The sequence below is a fragment of the Bombus pascuorum genome, chromosome 3 (genome assembly GCF_905332965.1).
Source record: "Bombus pascuorum chromosome 3, iyBomPasc1.1, whole genome shotgun sequence".
Classification (NCBI taxonomy): domain Eukaryota; kingdom Metazoa; phylum Arthropoda; class Insecta; order Hymenoptera; family Apidae; genus Bombus; species Bombus pascuorum.
Genome location: NC_083490.1, coordinates 7,516,319 through 7,538,597, shown reverse-complemented (window position 1 = coordinate 7,538,597; position 22,279 = coordinate 7,516,319). Strand labels below are relative to the sequence as shown.

Here is a 22,279-nt window from a genome sequence, read left to right as displayed (position 1 = left end):
GAATCTTGAGGGTTTCATAGATAAAAATAGTAAACACCAATGTTCTATATCTCCATTGGATAGCGGTATAAAATTATTTTCGATAAGAAAAGCATGGCAATCTGTAAAATTATACGTAACTTATAAAAGATAACATCGATATAATGCATAAAAAAGTCGATAGCGCGGTATTAAAAATTCAGAAATATTATAATTTTCCATAATAAATTTACGCATATGTTAAAACGCATAAATTTGAATTCGAAAAGTAACATATTGAATGTCAAAGAACTACAACGATATTCATGTAATTATTTCTACTGCACAACAACAAATGTATATTATTTCCATTTGCTAGGAAAACGCGCTGGATTTTCTGCCTAAATTCAGAATAGCATAATTTCTTTGAGGCAGGCTTTATGGTGGCGTAAAAATAAATTCTGAAGACTGAAAAGACGTGTTTAGAAGCATGCAGAGCCGTCTTTACGGGCAGAAAGACGTGTTCACATAACACTGTGCGCTATTTCTTGCCTTAAAACCACTGGTTCGCGTGATCCTTCTTGATATCCTTACAAGGACACGTTGTTACCAGGAATAGGATAGGTACTGGCGTGCGGGAAATAGTTTGACCGGCTTAAAAAGAAAGTTATTAGAACTTTAAACAACACGATAAACCATATAACTATCATCAACGGTAGCTATTTTGTTCGGTAATCTTGCCGTTTCAGTGTCTTTCTCGAAAGAAAGATTGATCGAGCTTTCGTATTTTAGATAAATAATTTCGTATTTTCGTGTTTCGTGTATGGCAGTAGAATGTATACGATCTTCGAGATTTTGATGATCAATCATACTGATTGAAATTGTTTAGTCTGGGAATTGTTACTCTTGGTATTGTTCCAAATAACGCTATTCCAATCGGTATTATTTTAATTTAGTTTATTGTTCCAAGTAAAGTTATCGTAGCATTGGCTAACGTTGGTTTAAATAATATTATTCCAATCGATGTTACTTTGTTCAACATCACCCGGCTCAGCGTTATTCGCTATTGCGTTAAAGATTTAGGAAATAAAACAGACGTTTCTACTACCTTTTTCTATTAGTTAAGTTTCTTAAATTGTTGGATATTAGGGTTAAGTTCGATTCATTTTAAGTTTAAGTAACAGATATTTTCATTCTACATGGTAAAATATGATCTTATACGGAGACTAAATCTCCTTTTCTTATTAGATTTAAAAATTACATATAGGATTTTACGATTCTCTTCAACATTGATAATTAATCGTTGCAACATTAGCTATGTTATTGGATTAAAAAACATGAGCCTTCAGACAAACAAACTTGCTGGATTTATCACTTATTTTGAAAAAATTTATGTCTGTAGCTCTAACAGGTTGTTTTCCATTTCAACTACGTTTCAACTACCCTTTAATCATCAAATAGCATAAAAATCGAAAAATCAATAAAAGAGAGCTTACCATGTTTTTCCCGGCATATTTCTCGTACATCACATCATACAAATTATACTGCGAGTTTGATTTACATTTTACGAAAAGAATCGCTGTTATTCTTCCGTTATTCCGCGAGTCTAACCACACTTTATACGCTCGGTCACAGCACGCATGTAAAATTCGTGTGCTCTTTCTCAAGTTGAGAAGAACGTTAGCACAGCCCACGTAATTCACTGGCCGCGTCAGAGTGCAGCGTGTATAAGTAAAGTGCAACTACGTGAAGTTTTTCCTAAATGAACTCTGTAATTTAATGCGACGTGTGAGCGTTCGCTGTCGTTTCTCACGACCGGAACAATATCGTTACGTCGTTCCGATACCCGTTTCTAAAGTGGACGTACGTGCCGTTTCGATCTGAAATAATTTCATTGCCAAGATAATTTCCTGTAATCGATCGAGGCCGTAATTCACCTAAACTCGAAGCAACCTGCGCATAAATTCCGAAGTAAAAACGGTCTAGACGTTTTAAAAGAGACATCTTTCAGAAGGCTTCTTCTTTTAGAACGAACGTCGGTCTTTCACAAGTTCTTTTCGGATCGATGAAATATTCTATGGCAACGATCGCTTCATATATAATTTTATAATTGCAGATAATTTTCCTTACGAAGGATCCAGGTAGCAATTTTTTAAAATCATGATATAAAAATCAGTCGCGATTAATGGACATTAAGGGCCGTTAATTATTGCCAGTGTCGTGTGATAATTAAACTGCGGATATTTATCTTAATATAAAATTCATGTTTTTACGAGTACAGAGATGGAATCTAAATGGAGATTTCCTTTATTGAAGCAATTAAAAGCTCCATAAAGAAATTATTCTCCATTGTACATTGTACATTATCAAACAGATTACAATTATATTTACAACACGTAATTTTTTTATGCCATTAGGTTGCAATTTTTACGAAACGAATAAGTACGATTCCAATGATGGAAGAGGAAACTTCCCAATTCTTTAATTAAAAGGTAAAAATAGAACATTGCCTAGATACATGATTAATATACAAATATTATATTTTATATACGATTGGAAATTATTATTTTATCTGTTCCATTCTTTGAACTCAATGCGTATACATTTCCATTTATTTCGTGAAAAATGTAATCTGGAAGAACAATAAACCTGACACCATTAACCGAATATTTTAGAAGAAAATCTTCGTAACTGTTCGAGAGGAGAATTGGAGAATTCAAAAGAAGTTGGCATATAATCTCACATTTTGCCGAAAATAAGAAAATCATTTTTTAACAATATCGTATATTCTTCGCATTAGTTAAAATTCCTGTGGAGAGTCGATCGATCTAGAGATTCTAGAGTCTAGAAGTGTTTGAGTCTAGAGACCTCGATTGAAACACACATAAGCGAGATCATTCGGCGTTGGCTGTTCAATTCTCTCGCGTTGGGGAACCTTCGCGCTTAACAATGTTTCGAGAACGGAATAATATAATTGATTTCCATGTGGCAACGTTCCAGACCTGCAAGAAACGGAATGGAGCTTCGGAAACTCGGTCCTTGTCCTATTCTCTATCTCCCTCGTCCTACCATAGGCGAAAGCAAATTTGTCATCGACGTTTGGACAGGCTTCGATGCCCGCTTTCTCCACGTCTCATAATTCTTCAACATCCTTTCCAATTTCGCCGCGATGTCATCGATTCGCAGCGAACCGAAGTAAACTGTTCTTTCTCTTCGATGGATTTTCATCTTCTTACGGTGTTCTTTCGATTCTCCTCGAGATTTAAGGCTCCGTCTTTCGATGATGAGTTCGTTTAGCTTCGCTATTCCTGCTTTGAGTTCTTTGTCAGAACGTTACAATAAAACTTTGAACATTTTGAACATTCATTTTTCTTATTTTGCATATTTGACGATATTACTGATAATAACAAATAATATTGTCTTCCCTTGGAATTTTTAACTTAAGATTGCTGCTATTGATAACTATCGTGGCTGTTCCTACGATACGAATCTTCGATCAAGAGCTAGTGCCTGCGTGTAATTCGCTTGCTATTTACTATACGGAAACGTAATAGCCCTGAACGCTTGAATTCCGTGGAAAGTGCCTTAGAAGATGAAGTAACGTGTATCGATTGCAAGCGGAAAGTGTTGCAGCAGCTAGCCTCGTTTAAAATTTACGGCCGAGTTGAAACTTTCGCCGGGAAGAATGTAATCTTCTTGATTGATTGACTCACTTAGGTCGGGCTGCGTAAGCGGGCGGCGTATCGTCAGGTAGTTAGTCACTTTTCCCTTAATTATAAATACCAAACCGATCATCATGAATTAGATTAGCTCGCACTGAACTGAAACCGATTAAAGTGGATTCGCTGACACGCCGACAAACTTTCTCGATCAATCAACGGCTGTGTACAAATTAAGGAAATTCCTCGAATTTGAACAACCAGTCAGTCAATTAACGCGATTAACGAATCATAGAATGTTTGTTGCTCGATATTCGTTTTATATACTTTTATATCGTCTTAAGTAGGTACTTAATTTTTGTGTAGTCTTGATTAAGTTTGATATTTTATGGGGTCTTTTATATTTTATATCTGTATTTTATAAATAATTCTTTAATATTCCATATAATTAGACCAATTTTGTGTCTCCTTTTTGCTATGTTTCGTGATAATGCTTGTTCGAGTAACATTTCCTCGCTCGTATTTGAAATGTTAACTATTTACGATTACGTTAATATACGAGTAAAATTTGCGATAGTAATTAATGTTTTAAACATCGGTATGAACTTTATAATAAATTCAGAAGCGTCTCTGCGCCCTTAAATTCATTCAATACCCGAAGCTGACGTCGACCTAGCTAACCTGAAACTTTTCAAAAGCGTCACCTACTTCCCGATAACTTTATTGAATGGAAAGTTTCGAAAAAGCTGGGATGCGCGACAAAACCGAAAACCCCGGTTCCTGCTATTTCTTCCTTTGACAAAGGAAACTCGGCAACAAAAGGAACTGAAACTTGTTTGGAATGAAAGCTATATTTAAAAGTCAGTGGCTTGTTCCGAATCAAGAAATTCCGCGGAGATCGCGAATCTGGAATTTTTTCATCTATAGTTTCACCGATGTTAACCAAACAAACTGGACATAAAAACTCGCGTACAGCAGAGACAACTGAACGTTCAAATTCAATTGATAGTAGAATTTGAAGAAATGAAAAGCTTTCGCCATTCCTGAGCTAGAAACTTCAATAAATAGGATACTGAACACAAGTAAACAACAAGGAAATAATCGAATTCAAGTCTAGTATAAAGTTGAAATCGATTTACCCGAGGCAAGAGGCCGATTTCTTACTTCATCCTTACAAAATTGTCGAAACTAAGAACGTACACAATACTCGTCCAAACAAAGAGAATTTCTTGCTCAAACTCAGCAGCAGTTTTAATCCAAAGAACGAACAAACGAAACGTCGGACAGTGCCGGGAAACGAGCAAACAATTGTTCCATCCGGGAACGAAACTCTCTCTTTCTCTCTGCAGTAGTCGAGGATCTAAAACGCGCGATATTTACCAGCAACCGGAGCGTCGTTGAAGTCGAGCCATTCGCGAGGGACAGGGCGTTGTAACCAATTAACGCCAGCAACAGCGGAAAGGAAAGCTCTGGCTCGCTCGCAGGTAAATCCAGTCGAAGACAACCGCGCGAGACACAAAGTTTCTAAAAAGGCCGTGCATCCACCGGTTTCGGCAAGCCCTTCCTCGCGGAAGACCTAGTTAATCGTGGCTGCGGAAACCGAGTCGAAACTTCCTCCAACGGCGAATAGGATGGCGGCTAATTGTTAGCCGGAGCGGAACGCTCGGCGTGCGCGTAAAATCGTAGGTAGCTTGGTTGCTGGTTGGAGAAGAGAACCAGGAAGGTGAAAGACAAAGAGAGGAACAGAGAGGAAAACAGATTGAAGTACTTGAAATTCTGGAGTGGCTGGCAGAGTTCGAATAGTTTGTTATAATTAGCGACGCAGACGGTGTCCAGCGGCGTCGTATCAGGCCGAACGATGAGGCTAATACGCGCGGATCGGCTCACTAATTCCAAATCGAGGTGGAACTGCAACTTCAGGATCGTACTTGGATGGCGAAGAAGCGAGGGCGAACCGAGATCCCAGTCTCTGCAACTATTTTAACTCCGACCCAACAATCGGATCTCCATTTGCTCGGACCCGCTTTTCCGATCTCCGAACCGCTGGCCCTTTAATCCGCGTTTGTCCAACGTGTTTGACCTGGAAACTTTGTTCCGGTATTCGTTTCAGCGCCGCTCCAATTTCCGTGCCTCCGGTTGGATATAGTTGCCTCCATCACCGGTCCCCACCTCCTCCACCATCTTCGTCTCCACCTACCTCTTTCGGATAATCGGATTTCCTTTGATCCTTTCGCGAGACCCTGCACTCGTTACTTCCTGCTTGTTCTACGTATTTTCGAGCGGTTAATTGTTTGCGTTCAGGGACGGTCTTGTTCCATCGTTAGAAGATGATTGAGTTCGATCGATGACGGTCGAAAGAGAATGAAGAAAAAAGAAAATGACATTGTGATTATTTGTTGAAATTTGATCTTGGTTTAATCGTAGTTCGTTTAAATATATAGTGTATAGTGTAGGTTAGCTGTAGCGTTTGTTTGAAAAGCGCATGACAAGGATGTTCGTGTTCGCCTTTCTTCGGCAAAGCAACACAATACTTTGGCATTTTTCATTTCTGCTCGATATATCTGAGTTTCTATAAACGGGATATTTATTATATTGCACGATTCTTAAGAATGCATTTGTGATTATATCGCAGAAGGACTATATCTAATTAAAACGTGAAGTTACAACACCTGATGACTAACATTTTTATAGAATCGTTTAATTCTTATACCACTGTAACACAAGATATAGTAACACGGTTGTAGAAAGCTATACGGATAAATTTGATTCAATTAATTTGTATTATTCGAGAATCGAAAATTTAAAACGACATAATTAGAGAGACGTTTTAAAGAACAAGTGATACATACTATTAAAACATCTATATACTCTAAAATTATTTTTCAAACGTTTCAGCAAGAAGCCCATGAATTTATATTTATCGCGCATAATTTTGCTGCTGATTCTCGCTACTAAACCGTGCTTGATACTTTCATTTTATTTCGCGCTACGTGGCATTAAAAAATTATCGGGAATTTCAATGTTTCCCCTTGATATTCGAAAACATTTCACACGATCCTATTAAAAACAGAGGAAGTACGCGGTAAAAAATTTGTGACAAATAGCAAAGCAAGAGAATTCAATTTTTCGTACGCAACAAACGTAGTGTAATTGGAAACAATCTCGCGTGATTCATTATCCGTGGAACGGTAGACATTATCAGCTTTCAAATCACCGTAGAACGATTCGTGATCATTCTAATGGAAACTTCAATCCTTTTTCACCCCCGTTCATTAACAGTATGATAAAATGTTTATATCGATTTCCCATTAATCCCGCCTACTGGCAACGGTATACATCATTTTCGTAAATTTGATGCTCGTCGAAATGCTGACGGTAGTTTTTAGTTTTAATCGAATACGAACTGGAACCTGTTCATATAGTGTGTAACCGAAATCATTCGGCACGTGTGCAGATACGATTGAATTTACGGCGGTATTAGTTTATGCTACTATTTCGTGCGCGTACACGCCACCGAAAACAGTCAGATATCATGATGATTAATTGCTTTATCGTGCAACCAGCTTATGGAACATCGTTGAATCAACGTTAGGGGCATCGTCTAACGTTTGCCCTGTTTAAACTACCAAGCCGTGCATGCGAATACGGATGCGATTAATGGGAAGGTAAATAATTAAAATTCTGTTCGTAGGTAGTTATATTGTATAAAAGAATCAAAGGTGGCGTTGATTAACTTCATAAATCGAAAAACAAAAAAGGACTGGTGTTGCAGATGTTATCTTTTAAAGCCATGGAATTTGCTTGAATTTGTGTCATCTTCTTGCAATAAATGAGCTGCGAATAATAAATGAAATTCTGTGCATTTGTGAGAACCAGTGACAAGGTTATTTCGCTTCTTAACATCGTTTATATATGAAGATTTATAGCAAATTTCTATTTCTCGCTGTAATATTTTATTTCTGCCTCTAAATTCAAACTTCGGAGAGACGAAATTTCATATACACCGGTGTTGTAGTCTTCGGAGAAATTTTCTTTTACCAACGTTTCGTGGAAGAAAAGCGATTGAAATCGACAAAGTTGCTCGCTTCCGTCGTTCCATATCCTGTTCGAATCAAGCAGATAAAGAACACAGAAATTGCACGCAAACAATCTACTTTGACGATCGAGCAAAACCTCGCCCTCCCACGGTACTCGCAGTCACACGGATAACTCCACCGGAGTAGAGAACGGAAGTTAGCGCGTTAAAGTTCGATCGAGCGCAAACTCCAGGACGCGCCAAAAAGCTCGCCACGCAGCAGCGCAAGAAGCAAGGGGGAAGGGTGGCGACCAGTCTCGTTGGAATGCAGTTCCAAGGGGTAGAAATACTAAATCGTCGTACAAGAGAGCTGGCTCGAGTTCGAAGCACCGAGTGAAATAAAGGACCTGAAGCCGGAACTTATCTTCGTCTCCGCAGTTCCGCAAGATTCATTCGGCGGAACGCCGCCGGGTGAGAAAGGATCCCGGTCGTAGTCGTAACAGCCTCTAGCCACTTGTCGAGGACGAGTTGCTCTCAACCATGCTGCCAGAGGAGCAGCTTATCACGATTACCGGACCACGTAACAATATTAATCTAAAACTTGTCCGTTGAAAGTTCACCGGTGTTTTCTCCCTGCTGTCATTTAATTTTCTTCGAGTCTCATGCCCTCCACGAAAAGGAAGAGGTGTGGCGATGGTTCGTGGTGCTTTTCGTCACGCGGCTACTTCTTCTTCCACCTTTTCTGCTCTCTATCCTGCCAGTTCTCTTACTTTCTTGCCAAGCTTAGCGAGCCTTATTTAAAGTCCTCCTACCCTAGGTTCGGGCTAGCTCGGCAACTCTTGGTCGAAGTGGAAGCCAGGCCTCGCTCGACTCTGATCATTTAAAAGTACAATTTGTCAATTTCTTCGTGGCGTAGCAGGCCACTGGCACGTAGCCGATGCCCTATTCTTCCCAGGGACTCAGCCTGGTCTGCAAATTACCGTGTTTTCGAGTCGACCTGTCAATGACCGAAGACGAACTACCACCGAATTTTACTAATTAATGTTTACCCGCGCTGGTTACCGTCGAAAAGTTTCGCCTGTCGTTTCTTGCTCTTCCAACATTTTTTTCTCTCCTTTCTCAACTCCTTCGCATCCTCCTGCCGATATTTCTTCGTCCTCGTCCCCACCTCGCCGTGCTTGTCTTTCTTTCTTTCGACGATCGTTCACGCCGAAAACTCGCTTCCGATCATCCCTTTTGAAGGCTGGAAAAACCAACCTACCGCTGGTCGATGATTAATGTCCACGCGATGACGTCAAGATTGCCGGCCAGTGACGCAAGATTTTTGGAGGAAGAGCAACGGGACTGGTGAATTCGGAAGCTGATTTACGAGGCTGCAACGTCTCTCGTTAGTCGGAGCGTTATTGATGGCTGGGCGCGGCTACTTACGTGCCAGCTGGGTTGTAGAAGCCGAGTTAGGTTGGGTAACTTGCTCGTCTGAGCTACAACGATACCATTCAAGTGAAAGTTGTTGCTTAGTTGAAGTTTATTATGCTCCTACCTGGGACATCCTAATGCCCCGAGGATCGATCTACGTTGAATCCTGTGATACGGAAACTGGCCGCTGAAACTGGCAAACCTGGACCCTCTCGCGCAATAATTTAATTTATCCAATAAAATTAGTGGACGGACAAAAGACTTACCACTTAAAGGTAGAGGATACAATTTTGTCGATTTTCTAATTTTAATGCCACTCTGTGATTAAAGGGGGAAATTTTTAATACGACGTAATTGAAAATGGAATTAACTCGTCAGGTTCAAAGGTGTAGGCTCTTTAAAAGTAGTTGATGAGTAGAGGAGGATTTATAGGAGACAAAAACATAATTAAAGTAAGCAGTATTTTAATATCTTTTTATTATTATAGCGAGCAACATTTCGACTATTTTGGAAAAACGCTTCTTTATTATTTGATTTATTGAAATTGGCAACAGTATTTGAATATTAACGGTGTCGTTTTACTGAAACGAGCTCCGAAGATTTTGAAGGATAACAAGAAATATTCTTTATATGTACGCAACAGATACAAGCGCGGAGCTTTTTGTTTCTGCCTTGTTCCTTCTGATATTTGAAAGAGTTAGATATGAAACAGCTCGAGTACCTTTGTGATCATGGTCCCTGATCCACAAAGACTCGTTCTTTTATAACAGACACGCGTTATGAAACCGATTCTTTGTTTTATGAAAAAATAATACGACATTACCCACTGTAGAAAAACAATACCACGTAAAGTCCACGACTTTGCGACAGAACAAATATTGACGTCGGCATTTTAATAACTTCTTTCACTATTGTGATATAATACGTTTGAGCTCGATATCGATCTCACTGTCTTCACAATTCTCTATTCTCTTTCTCGTTAAATAATCTAATAATTTCGTTCTTTTGAACGCTTCAAAATTATACATCATAATTATTTATTTTATAATTATATACCATTACACTACCGCGTATTTATACATTTACCTAAAAATGCGTGCGATATATATATGTAATATATAAAAAATATATAAAATATCCACGCTGTAGCACTCGTTGTAATATGTCGCAGACGATAAAAGTCTCTGCTTAAATCGCATTCTTTTAATTGCATTCGTAAAAATACGAATTTCCATAGACATTCGCAATCTACTCTTCAACATCTTCATTAAACCAAAACTCATCGCAGCAACGTTTCAAACTACGAAAGACGCTTAAAAATCTCCGAAAATTCCCACCATTTTCCTTGCTTCGTTATCCAAAATTTAACGACAGAGGGTAGGTAAGAGGGGAGGATGGTGAATAGAAAGTCGGAGGAGCAAAAGCGAGCGACACGGAGAAACTTACCGACGTAAACCGTGTAACGTTGGCGCCGCTGGACGTCCGTAATTTCGGACCGCTCCTCGTGTTTGTTCTCAATTCGCAACTCGCAGCTTTCGGCATCGCTGTCGGCGGAAATTCCGCGAGAGATGCCTTCGACCGCGTTTCTCATTGATTGCATTCTTTCGTAGTTTGCGTCAGCGCCAACTTACCGACCGTCGCGTCGGCCGGAAACTTGCACGCCAGCTGCCTTTGGGCTGCTCGAGGGCCGCGAATAGCGAAGAAAGAAGGGCAGAGAGAGGACGAAACCGGAGGAACGGAAGTTTTTCCTCGTAACTTCTGCCAGAATTCGTCTAGGAATGGGGCGAGCGAATTGTTCGATACGGACGATTCTGTGAAAAAGCGTAAAGGCTCGTGCTACAAGGTAGAGATAAGGAAGTTAGAATTAGAGATCCGATAAAAGAGCCGGAATAAGTGGTAGACGAATTTCATTAAGCGACGCTTCGGTTGAGAATTCGGTTTCCTTCGTTGCTTTTGTACTGTCGCCCTGCCATTTTCTACTCTGTCTGCTCCTTTGTGCGCCTCTAATTTCAACTTCGTCGGGACTGTTCGGCTGTATCGCGATGACGAATGTTTGAGAATGTTCCACGGAAATTGTGGAAAATGGAGTGGTCAAACTTCAGGGCCCACGTATTGGTTTGGAAACTAAGTGATTGCAAGCCAATGGTACTCGTTGGAAAGAGTAAAGAAAGTCTGTACAAACTGACTAGAAATATCGAGTTTCGAAGTTACAAAATGCTTTTATCGACCAATTATTACTTACTTAGGCATATTATTATTGGAAAATGTTCTACGTACCAATGAGAATACTTTTGTATTGAATTTAAATGCAATTTCCCTTTCTCAATAGTTGTTTTATGTGAACCAGAGAATGGTGTCACAGTATCGTCTCTGTAGGAAAATTGTAAGTGCTAATAAATATTAATTAATAACTTTTTAACAGCATGTATCAGAATTTCCGAAAACTCTTCAGAAAATTACTCCTTTTAAATTCAAGATACGCACCGATTCGGATCTTTCACAGTCTCGAAAATTACTCTTCGATATTTCAGTGTTTCTTACTCATTGATTTTGAACACTTTGACGTCGAACGTTTCACTGATTGGTTGACCACCGTTTGGACAAGTTCCCTCGCGCAATACAGTTTCTTAAGCTATTACGTAAGCGTAGCTGAAAATGTCAAATTAGAACTCGGAAATTAACGTTGTTTGAACCCAGAGATAATGTTGTTATCCGTCGTTGCTGAAGTTTGACCACAACTTTTTCAAACACTCTGTATAAGCATCCATATTCAGAACGTTTTGCGTGATAAAAATACAGAATCCTCGAGAGAAAAGCGTAAAACTTAATTTCTGAATATTGTACGTACGATATGAAATAATCAGGCGTGAAGTATCAAGAAACGTAGCTCGGAATTAACGCTCGCGTTCATCATCCGACTTTGTTTAAGCAGTTTTGCGATAAAATACGGCAAGTTTCGCGCGCAATTTCTATAGATCTTAAGTTACAGCCGGCCCATAATAAACTTCACTTTGGTCCCTGGGTTTTCTCGCGAAGTCGCATGTTTTTTACTTAAAGGCAACATCGCCGCTAGCAGCGGAGTGACACTTTGATGCAGGGTCGCAAGTTTTCGGGTGGCGGGGACAGCGGTTGCAGGGAAGTTTCGCGCTTGGTAAAACGGCGAAATTAATTACACCGGCTAGTCGACCGGGAAACGCGCCAACGGCAAATTATCGATTTAATACAGTGGCACGGAGTACAGCGACGAGCCTTTTATCAGGAATCGATCGCCGATATTAAAGAAAAATTGGAACGAGGCGCTGCGTCCTCCGTGAACATTCTCAAAGAACTTCTAACGCGACCGATCAAACTATCGACTATTCTGATACTGCTGTTTACAGCGACGGACGAAAGTATTCGTACAGTTGGGATATAAACATTTTTTGTACTATCAGAAATATTCAAATATCTATGCGTAATTATCTATTATTATTGGCATTTATTTCATTTAAACTTGCAGCGACTACTATGCTTGTTATCGAGTGCATATTTTTATATTCGGTGGCTTATTAAATTTTGTTCAATACCTTAATTTCTTCACAAAAGTTGATAATTATATATTATGCAAAATCACTTCCAGTAAAAGCAAAAATGAATCCGCAAATCTCGCATACAATGTGTGCAACGTCAAAGAAGCAAATATCTCGAAGACTTGGAAAATATAAAAGCGTGGCTTTCGTGCGATTTTTTGTTAGGAAAAAAGAAAATATCATCTATAAAATAATATTTTCGCACGGTAAAGTACAATATATTGAGATTGCAGAGAAGTGCCGATGTTACAAAACTTCTCAAAACGGTTTCCAAAGTTTCGGTCGGCTTCCTGTGGAATATGAAAACGACCAAGCTTTTCCTCTTTCTTCGAGTTCGAGAAAATGTCCTGTGAATGGTCGCTCGCTAAAAGAACTGAGATGAACGTAATACGTATCTGTCTTTTTTCAAAGGCTGTTTTTTCTCTGTTCCACGACGGAAGTTTTGTACTATATGTACGTGTTCATGGAAATAATTAAAAGGGTTAATGATCCAAAGAGAAACAATGCATTCGGTGCAATGAAGCATCGGTAAAGATTTTCGACGTTTTGGTTCGTTTGAATAATTCATTCTCTTCATTGTATTATATTCTATTTGTTTATATGAATATTCTCTACCTGTCAATTTAAAATTCTACACAGCATTTATCACATGGAACAGTTTGAATTTGAAGATTAATTTAATGATATTGTAACATGATATCCGTAATATATTCATCGTTGTTAAATATTATTATATATATGTATGCTTATATCTTTTATACGTGCAAATATTTTGTAATTCTGCGAATAGAAACTAATTTATAGGAAATTAGCGATACCGCTAAATTTTCAATGTTATGAGACTTCTGAAAACGTAATTACAAAACGACGAGACGTTAACGGTTTATTGGACGAAAGCAACTATGATTACGAATATAAATGTGAGGAAGTTCTACAGGAGATATGAAATATGCAAAATGATTGCAACGGCGATGGTCCAAAGTTGATTCCTTAGCGGTTTTTTATACCCAGAGGGGCTGTAAAAGTACGACATTTTCGTTGCTCTTCTCCTGTTTAAAATCCCCCATAGTCGTTAATGCAAACTGCCGTGGAATCTAGTTTATATTTAAGTATTACAGATTTATAGGTATATACTTCAGTATTTGATGGCCATTTTACTAAAATTGAGGAAAAGCAGCAAATTCCACGGAATATTTTATAGAAAATTTGTATTTCGTATAGATATCGATAAAGTATATTTTTCTTTCGTGTTATTAAAATATCGCGATGTGACATTGGCGAGATAATAGTCGTTCTATAAATAATTTTTAAAGGTTCAAGTAATTAACGTGTTTTATTCGAAATTCCATGCATAGTGAACGATCGAATTACAAGGAAATAATAATTTTAGATGATTACCGAGAGAATTTATTCAGTAAAATACACGTTGTAACTTTGTTTCAAACTTTACCCATGACAAATGTAAACTTTACTGCAAATCATGATAGTCCAATCTCGTTATAGTACCGATGAAATTTCAAAACGTTTCATATTCACGATAATCTTTCGTATAATACATACAACATAATACGTATAATATTCATAAAAGATTTCCATAAGCGTTCCAATATTTTCGTGAATTACTATGCATGTGAACGTAGCATGTTTATTAATAGACGGCTGGAATACCATACAGTTGTTGAAATAATTAGGGTATCACCACTTCGTGTCGAATTTCAATATGTCGTTCGCTGCAAGTCAGCGGTGGCTGTAAAATCCGCGCTTGCACGCGTAACAAATTGCGAATTATACCGGTCTCGTTATGATTCATGGAATATTCTCTAAGCGACGCTGGTACACGTCTCCGCGTACACAAAGACCGCGGCGCTCGCAACTTCCTCCGCACATTGCGAATCCATGCTAACATCGAAACCCTTTTACAATCCGCGGCCATGATAATCCTCTGGTTCGCGATGCTAACGCGTGGTAAATTTTCCAAGAAATTGTTGCTGGACCAGCGAATTACCGACCAGCGATTTAATCGGATGAACATTGCGTTTCATCCGTGCAGGTTGAAGCTTATCGCGATACACGTGATCCGAATTGAGACAGTAGAATCTGAATTGAGAACCAAAGAGATGCAAGCGACATCCTTGGAACTTTTTAGTTGAGAGCAATAATAATTAGTTATACAGATCCTTGAAAATGACGTTGTGAAATAATATCAATAACCGAAAGCTACGTAAAAGTATCGTTTAGAAATTAAAAATTGAATTGTTTTCGTTTTGTTTTATATTATTATTTTTATTTTGTTCGTATTTTGTTTGTAAAAAAAATATGGAACAGTAACATAATTTATTTAAAGGACAATATATTAAAGATTATAAAAAATGTAGGGAATAGAAAATTGTAGAAAATTTAAAGAATATTATTTCACGCGATATACCAATATTACTACGCAAATCTTTGCCAACGAACCCTATTCTTTTCTTAACATTATTGATGTTTCTAGAATGGAAACAATATTAAAGGGGAAATTCCAATGTTGTGTAGGACGATGTTTATATTTCTTGCTGTTTTAACTGCGTATATCAAACCGTGTCCTCGCTTGTGTATTAAGCGTGTTAGTTGTGCTCCGCTTCTCGTCTCGGTAACATCGTTACAGCTATAGCAACGCGTTAACGTGCCACATAAAACTCGGTAAAAATGATATAGTACGATCGTTACTGGTTGAACATAGTGCGTGGTATTTACGAAGTGATCGGTTTCTATTTCAACGTATTTCGTCGCGTTAATGCTGTATTTATAGTCGTTTTAATGCTTTCGAATCTCGTTCGAATTTACTTTCGAATCGTTTTTAACGATCATAGTTCATAAAATGAAACAAAATGATAATACTGTAGTTGACTTCTTATTTTTAAAAAGATTACGGTTGTTTTTCATTATTACTGCTTCGCTCGTCTATCTTTATCATACAATGATGATTACTTTTTCGTTTAATCGATGTACCTCGAGCAATTTTTTGGGTTACAATATATTCCAATTTAAAACTATTTTAATACATCCTAAGTGCTCTATAAAATGTCGTTTTCTTGTTAAATATAATTAATATTTCACGGTATTCACAATTTTTGCTAATATAAGAGTAAATATGATTTTTTAGTAGATATTTCCCTAGTTTTATTATATTCGAGTGCTTGCAAATCGGTTAATAAATTTTTCATGAAAAGATAGTAGAAAGCAATGAACGCTATTGAATAGCATGAACAAATTATTACGACGTCTGACACAGCATTTAATTAACTATTGTATCGAGTGAATCAAGAAACCTGAAAAATGTATTGTGCGAGGATCAGCGAGGCTAAGATTCAACAACGAAAGGTAAGAATAAATAATATTGAATCGATAGGTACTGTTATAATTTCTGTAATATTTTATGTAAATATTAATTATACTGGGATTTTGATCGTCTGATAGAAGTAAAGATATATTAACGGAAAATCGCTGAAAATTTTTATATTCTCGTGAAATTAAATCAAGAATATAAAAGAACAGTATAAAACATATATTATTAACGAATATTATATAGGTATAATAAATTTTTAATACAAAGGAGCTATGATACTAGATAAGGAAAGATCGGTTCATTTATTTTAATTTAAAAGGTTTTATTTTCCCCATTTTTAATTTAATTTACTATTAAATTAATATGTACCTGCTATAAAATGATAGAAATATTTCAAAGTTTTAAAATGAATATGAAAATGTTTTGCATCATTAAAAAATTCACAAGTTGCATATCGTCGTAAACAAATGGTTTACAAAAGTATGTTTACAATTTTACATAATTCACAAAAATACTACATTTAAATGTTCTTAACAATTCTATTAATGAAATAACCTTTTGTTTCCAATTAAACTTGGCGTGTTCGCATTTTAAATATCAGGTGCATTTGAACCTACAATTTTCCACTTAAATGTCCAAATATAGCTTTGGAATTGCAGAATGTCTGCATGATTAAAAACAATTTGTAAAACAATATGTAATTACATATTTCGAAATTTTGTACTACATATCCTTCAAATCAATCTTATATTTAACAACTACCTTTAATATAACTGTACCCAACTTACGCTATTTCCTACATACTATTAAACGTACCTTGTTTAAAATGCGCGTCACCAAACTCGATTTACGTTCCACAAACTCGCCTCATTCAACGAACTGTAACACATCAGAATATATCTCAATAAGAAGATATATACTCCATTTACCAACAACATAGATACATACATGTACTTCGTTTCAACGACAAAGTTGAATCGACATCTCGTATCAGAACCTTTCACGTTTAACATTTTCGTGTCCGCGATACTGTTTTTAAGAATTTCTTTTTATGGATACGATTCTAATGAATATTAAATTCATTTTGTTGTATAGGAGTTATTTTTATGCTATTGAATGCTCAAAAAATCTGAAAATAGAGGCAGCACATCTGTACAAAGATTACTTTTGTTAAGGCTACTATATTCTTACATTATATATGTATAAATATGTAAACGTTATTATTAGTGTAAGAATATATATTATGAATGTAAGAATATATATACCACTACTATTATTTTTATATTATACTATATCTACATGTATATAGTACGGGGTGTAACAGAACATATGGGGGACCCACTTGGAGAGCTAATCGCACATCTGAGAACAATGAAAAAAAGTTCATGTAATCATATACTTTGTCTGTCGTTGTTTATGAGATACAACGAATTTTGTGTGTACGCAACACCTGTTGAAAATATCGGAATACTTAAGGATAGAATAGAATAGCGCAGAATGGCTCAGAATAGAGCAAGCGTTTCAACAGATTCGAGAAACACCAGAAACCATTCAGAGTGTAACCTGATCCGCATGACAAACGTCTACGTGTTTACGTTGAGATCCAAGGTAGTCGTTTACTACAATTTCTACAAATGTAATTAGATACCACAGAATCAAAACAAAAAATTCGCTCTGTTTCATAAACGAAAACAGATCCGTTTGTTTATATGAACTTTTTTCATTGTTTTCTTTTTTCTGTGTACAACCGCTTTTCACACAAGGTAAAACATGCTTCTTACAAAATTCCTCAAAGCATCCACGTTTATCGTCGATGGAAACCGCATTAATTCGTCAAAAGCTCATACTATCGATTAGCGAATAACAAAATACTGAGAAATAACAGTGCAATGCGAGTGGATCGTGGTCGCTGGCAACTTCGATCACCGCTCGGCGTCTACCTCATTATCGGGATTAATTATTGGCCGGGCGTTATTGTCGCCGGAGCAACATATTAACTTGGGCGAAATTTCGTCGAATTACTGTGTACGAAACTCTCGTATAAGAGCAATGGGCCATTCAGTTGTAACAAGAGCAGATGCGCAGTCTCCGTGGATGCTCCTCCGAAGGAGGAAGGGACCCGGGCCTCGAGTGCTACGTCGAGTTAAGTTTCCTCCAAGTGCACCGCAAACGAGGCTCTGCCCGTGCCAGGGATGCTGAGGCCTCGCGGTAACTGGCATCGCGTGCATGTCGAAGCCCGGTGCTCCCGTAATTCCTGGAATTAGCAGAATCCCGGAACCGCTTCTATCGGCGATAGCGCTTTCACGCTATTCCCGGTACGTTCAGATTGTCCTCTCGCCTACGTTTCGACTACGAGCGAAACCGGCACAGGTGTACGACGTCTAATGGTAGGGGAAAGGTAGACGTTTCGCTTGGATATCCTACAACAGGTTGCTGGAAAATCGAACGTCTTCAGCATTCCGCCGACGATATTTCCTTTTCTTCGGTTATGATTACAATCACAGTCAATAGACATAATATTTTGGTGGTGGTGGTGTTGCGACAACGGATTGTCTCTCGACTTGGCTAAATGCTATATAGTCAGATTTAGCTATAAAAAGAGTCATTTAATTTTTGATTTTGCTACAAACGGTGTATCACTATCTTCGCTGAGTCGCGTTAATCCTGCAGAGGGTTATATATTACGTACCCATAAGTAGATTGTGGATTCTTATGCACTTTGATATTTTTGTGGAGAGGATTAAAGATATTCTATCTATATTGTAATTTGTTTCGCGTACGAAAGGGATAAGCCCTTCAAAAGCTACACTGATCAACTGCATACATTGAAAAATATAAAACCGCGATGACATTACAAAGAATGTTTTTTAAATTTACTTTAGAAATTACCATTATTTATGCCATTTTGCGATGAATGTACTTCTGGACGTAAGACGTTGATTTCTTGAAGATGGAGTGTTAATCGTGTAGCTATGTGATGGAAATTAAGAAACGGTATTTGGCGTAAAATTTTCCTTCTTCGTTTCCTTAAGTTTAATTTTTTTAGAGGAACATAAGACATATAAATTTATGAAATAAAGTTTTGAAGTTTTGTATTTAAATGATTGTTATTTCTGCGAAGCGATATGTTAAAACGTTACGCCAAAAGTTTATTGAATAATTCACGAATGTTAGGGATTGTATCGGTGTTTAATATTTATTTCACAGGTGTGATTATTTCACACGGTTTTCACACTCTAGCATTGCTTGCGTCAGAATTAAATCAAGTTAATTAAACTTTGACCTAATGCATTACTGTCACGGATTGATCGCAGTTTCCGGGCTATTCTTTCAACTTGAATTTCGTTAAATAAATCAATCGGTGTCCCCCAATGAATATTCATCCACTCGTGTTACCATATCCATTACATTTCTCAAAAAGGACCGTCTGTGAACTTCATTAGAGTAATTTTTATTTTCTATCCTTTTATTAAATTGACTATTTTTCCATTTACTATATTATTATTAAAAGAATTTATTCATATTATTATATGAATAATATTATTCATATAATATTTTAAACATTGCAACGAAACACGCATTGTTCTTTTCTTTCACGAACTGTTTTATCGCGAATTTCCAAACAAGAAATATCACATTTCTTGGAAGCATAAAATGAATTTCAAATTACTAAAAATTTTATTCTCTACCCTGGTTTCGCCTGTTCTTTTTAATTACGATTATAAAAATATACATTTCCATGAAAATCTGCACTCTACAAATCATCTTGCACTGATCATGAATAACCGAACCGAACCACGAACGATCAGTTTTTATCTGAATGGTCAGATTTCCTCCATTTCTGTCAATCACAGAACGCTGTTATTCGTTGATCGCATGGAAGTAAGTTGGCAAGGAAACACGCGGAAACGTAAGAAACGATAGGCGAAAATTTATTAAAGCATCGTCGGAGTGTATCAAACGAAGCGTATTTACTTTTCCCTGTGTATGTATAACATCGCGTTTTAATCAACGGCACGGGATCAACCTATTTGTACATCCACCGGAAATAACACAGTGACATAGTTTTCTCTTCTTTCCCTCCGTTCTGTTTTTTCTCCTTTTTCCTTTTTTTTTTTTTTTATTTCTCTTGTTCATTTCCCTTTCTATCTTCTACTCGATACGCGATTGTGTCGTCGCGTAGGAACTTCGATGAAAATATTTCGACGATACAGCATACGTACGCGTACGTAAATCGCCTTTAGTAATTCAACGCGATAGTACAGGCCTCGTAAATCCCATAAACGATGATATACCGGCATCGAACGATCGATCTTTCGTACGCACACGATTCTACCTTCACAACGGAACAGAAAAAGCCGATCAATGGCTTAAGCCTTTGAAAAGGGAATAAGCATCGAACTTTTGCCGGATGCAAAGCAAGAGTGGTAGGATAAAAGGAACGAAGAAGGACTCTTTCTCGTAACGTCGGCGATCGGTATTTCTCATGTTTGCTTCCTTCTCTTTCGAACGATTTCGATAAGATTTCAGAGAGTCTTAAGTTTGATTTCTTTCTAGTTTCTCTCCAATGGAAAGTAGCTAGTTTTAAGCTTCTCCTTAAGGTAAACGGTCAGAGAGATCTTGAAACTTTCGGATGAGATACATGCAATTTAAAATTTACAACCTTTTCGTGTAGTCAAGGCGTGACTATCTCAAATTTCCAATGAGTGAGCTACCTGTCTCTGTTGTTGGTGGACCAGAAATTTGAAAAGATCGTTTTACAATACGAGTAAAATCAATTTTTGAATTTTTATTAAAAATCACAAATTTTCTTTAATCCATCAACGAAGACGTTTCACGCGTCATTCATCGGACTGTTTAACGAATTGCGAGCTTCTATCTTCTCCCATTTCGTACTACTTTTATATCGCTGTTTGAAAACCTCTTCATTGTTTCCGAATGCTGGCGGTATTACTGTTTTAATGCACTTGTTGGTTACATTACTTCAATAAAGAAATAAGTAGATCCAAATGTTTTTCCTTGTTATATATTAAAATGTTTGTTTGCGCTCACAGTTGACGATAGTCGAGCTTCCATATTTTGTAGCTCTTCTCGAACTTGTTTAAAGACTATTACCTACTAATGAACACGCTAAATCCGACAGACGCGCGTTTACACTTTTACAGCGTTAATTAAGATAGTAAATTACATAGTAAGAGTCAGATGAAATCCGCATCAACGTTATGAGACAGCAGTGTTTTAAAATTAAACAACGCTTTGAAAATATAAAGGACATTTTCTATCTGATTTTCGTACCAAATTTATATCCTTCCCATCCTCGTTTCTTATAGTCTCACAGTCCCACTACCGCTTCTACGTCTTCCCAAGAAATATCTGAAATAAATAATCAGGCAGATGTGTCCAGGCAACCAGTATGCGAACGATATGTACATATTCGAGGGTTACGTACGTCAGCCACGACACACGGGCCATGGTCGCGTATATCAGCGCGAAAGGGATGTTATGTACCAACAAAACATTGATTCGCTAAACTCATGATGTAATACGTCCATTTGAAATGAGCTTGGCCTTCGGCCAAAATCCTCGTCACAAAACACTGTGTAGGCAGCCAGCAAACATGCCCGGCAGAGGAAATAGGTCTGTCGCGGCTTTATTCGCCGATCGATACGACCAGAGAAGTATCATGAGCCTCCATCTCGCTTTCTTTGCGTCCATTCTCGTCCCACTCTTTCGCCAGCTATCTTTCTCCTTCGTTTCTCTATCGCAGACATTTCCCCTTTCTTTCTGCCATCTCGATTCACCCTCTGGAATCTAGAGTTGTTTTCAGCCTCCGAACATCGCCGCGTGCGTTTTTACGGCTTCCTCTTGATTCACGAAACCTCCTCCACTTTCGCTGCCTCCGTGGACTAGTTGAGAATTAAGGGCACTTTGGCAAACGTATCGGGTTCAGCCAGTTTTTCTCGTGCCCCTCCATGCGAAATCGTGGGGATTATTTCGTGATAAATCTCGCCTATTAATGGGTTGACGGGTGCGAGGACAATGAGACTGTAAGAAATGAGGATAGAGAGGGCGTAAATTTAACGCAGATATCAGACGAAGAAAGTTATTTTTATCTTAAGACTGTCGTTCTATTTAAAAGATTGCTATTTTCAAAGTTCTTGTATTTATTTGAAACTCATAAAATTGGCTTGTTATTTTTAAATTGCTCTCTCTCTCTCTCTCACACACACACACACACGTCGTACAGAAATTTTTCTTCTCTATATTCAGTTTTGCTTTATTTTTTCTTTTTTTTAATTTGCTATATTTCAGTTTCGTGGGATCATTGTATCATCTG

The 22,279-nt window shown here is 37.6% G+C and overlaps 1 protein-coding gene across 2 annotated transcripts in view; it reads left to right on the top strand.

Moving 5' to 3' along the window:
• LOC132905635 (E3 ubiquitin-protein ligase MIB1-like) overlaps positions 1-22,279 on the top strand; it is a 243,809-nt gene that overhangs the window by 64,102 nt on the left and 157,428 nt on the right. The window contains exon 1 of one of the 2 annotated variants that reach the window (XM_060957138.1): positions 15,773-15,977. The exons of the other annotated variant lie outside the window; for it this stretch is intronic. The gene's annotated coding sequence lies outside the window, so the exon portion shown is untranslated. Of the gene's footprint in view, positions 1-15,772; positions 15,978-22,279 lie in introns of those variants that run through there. 2 annotated transcript variants of the gene reach the window in all.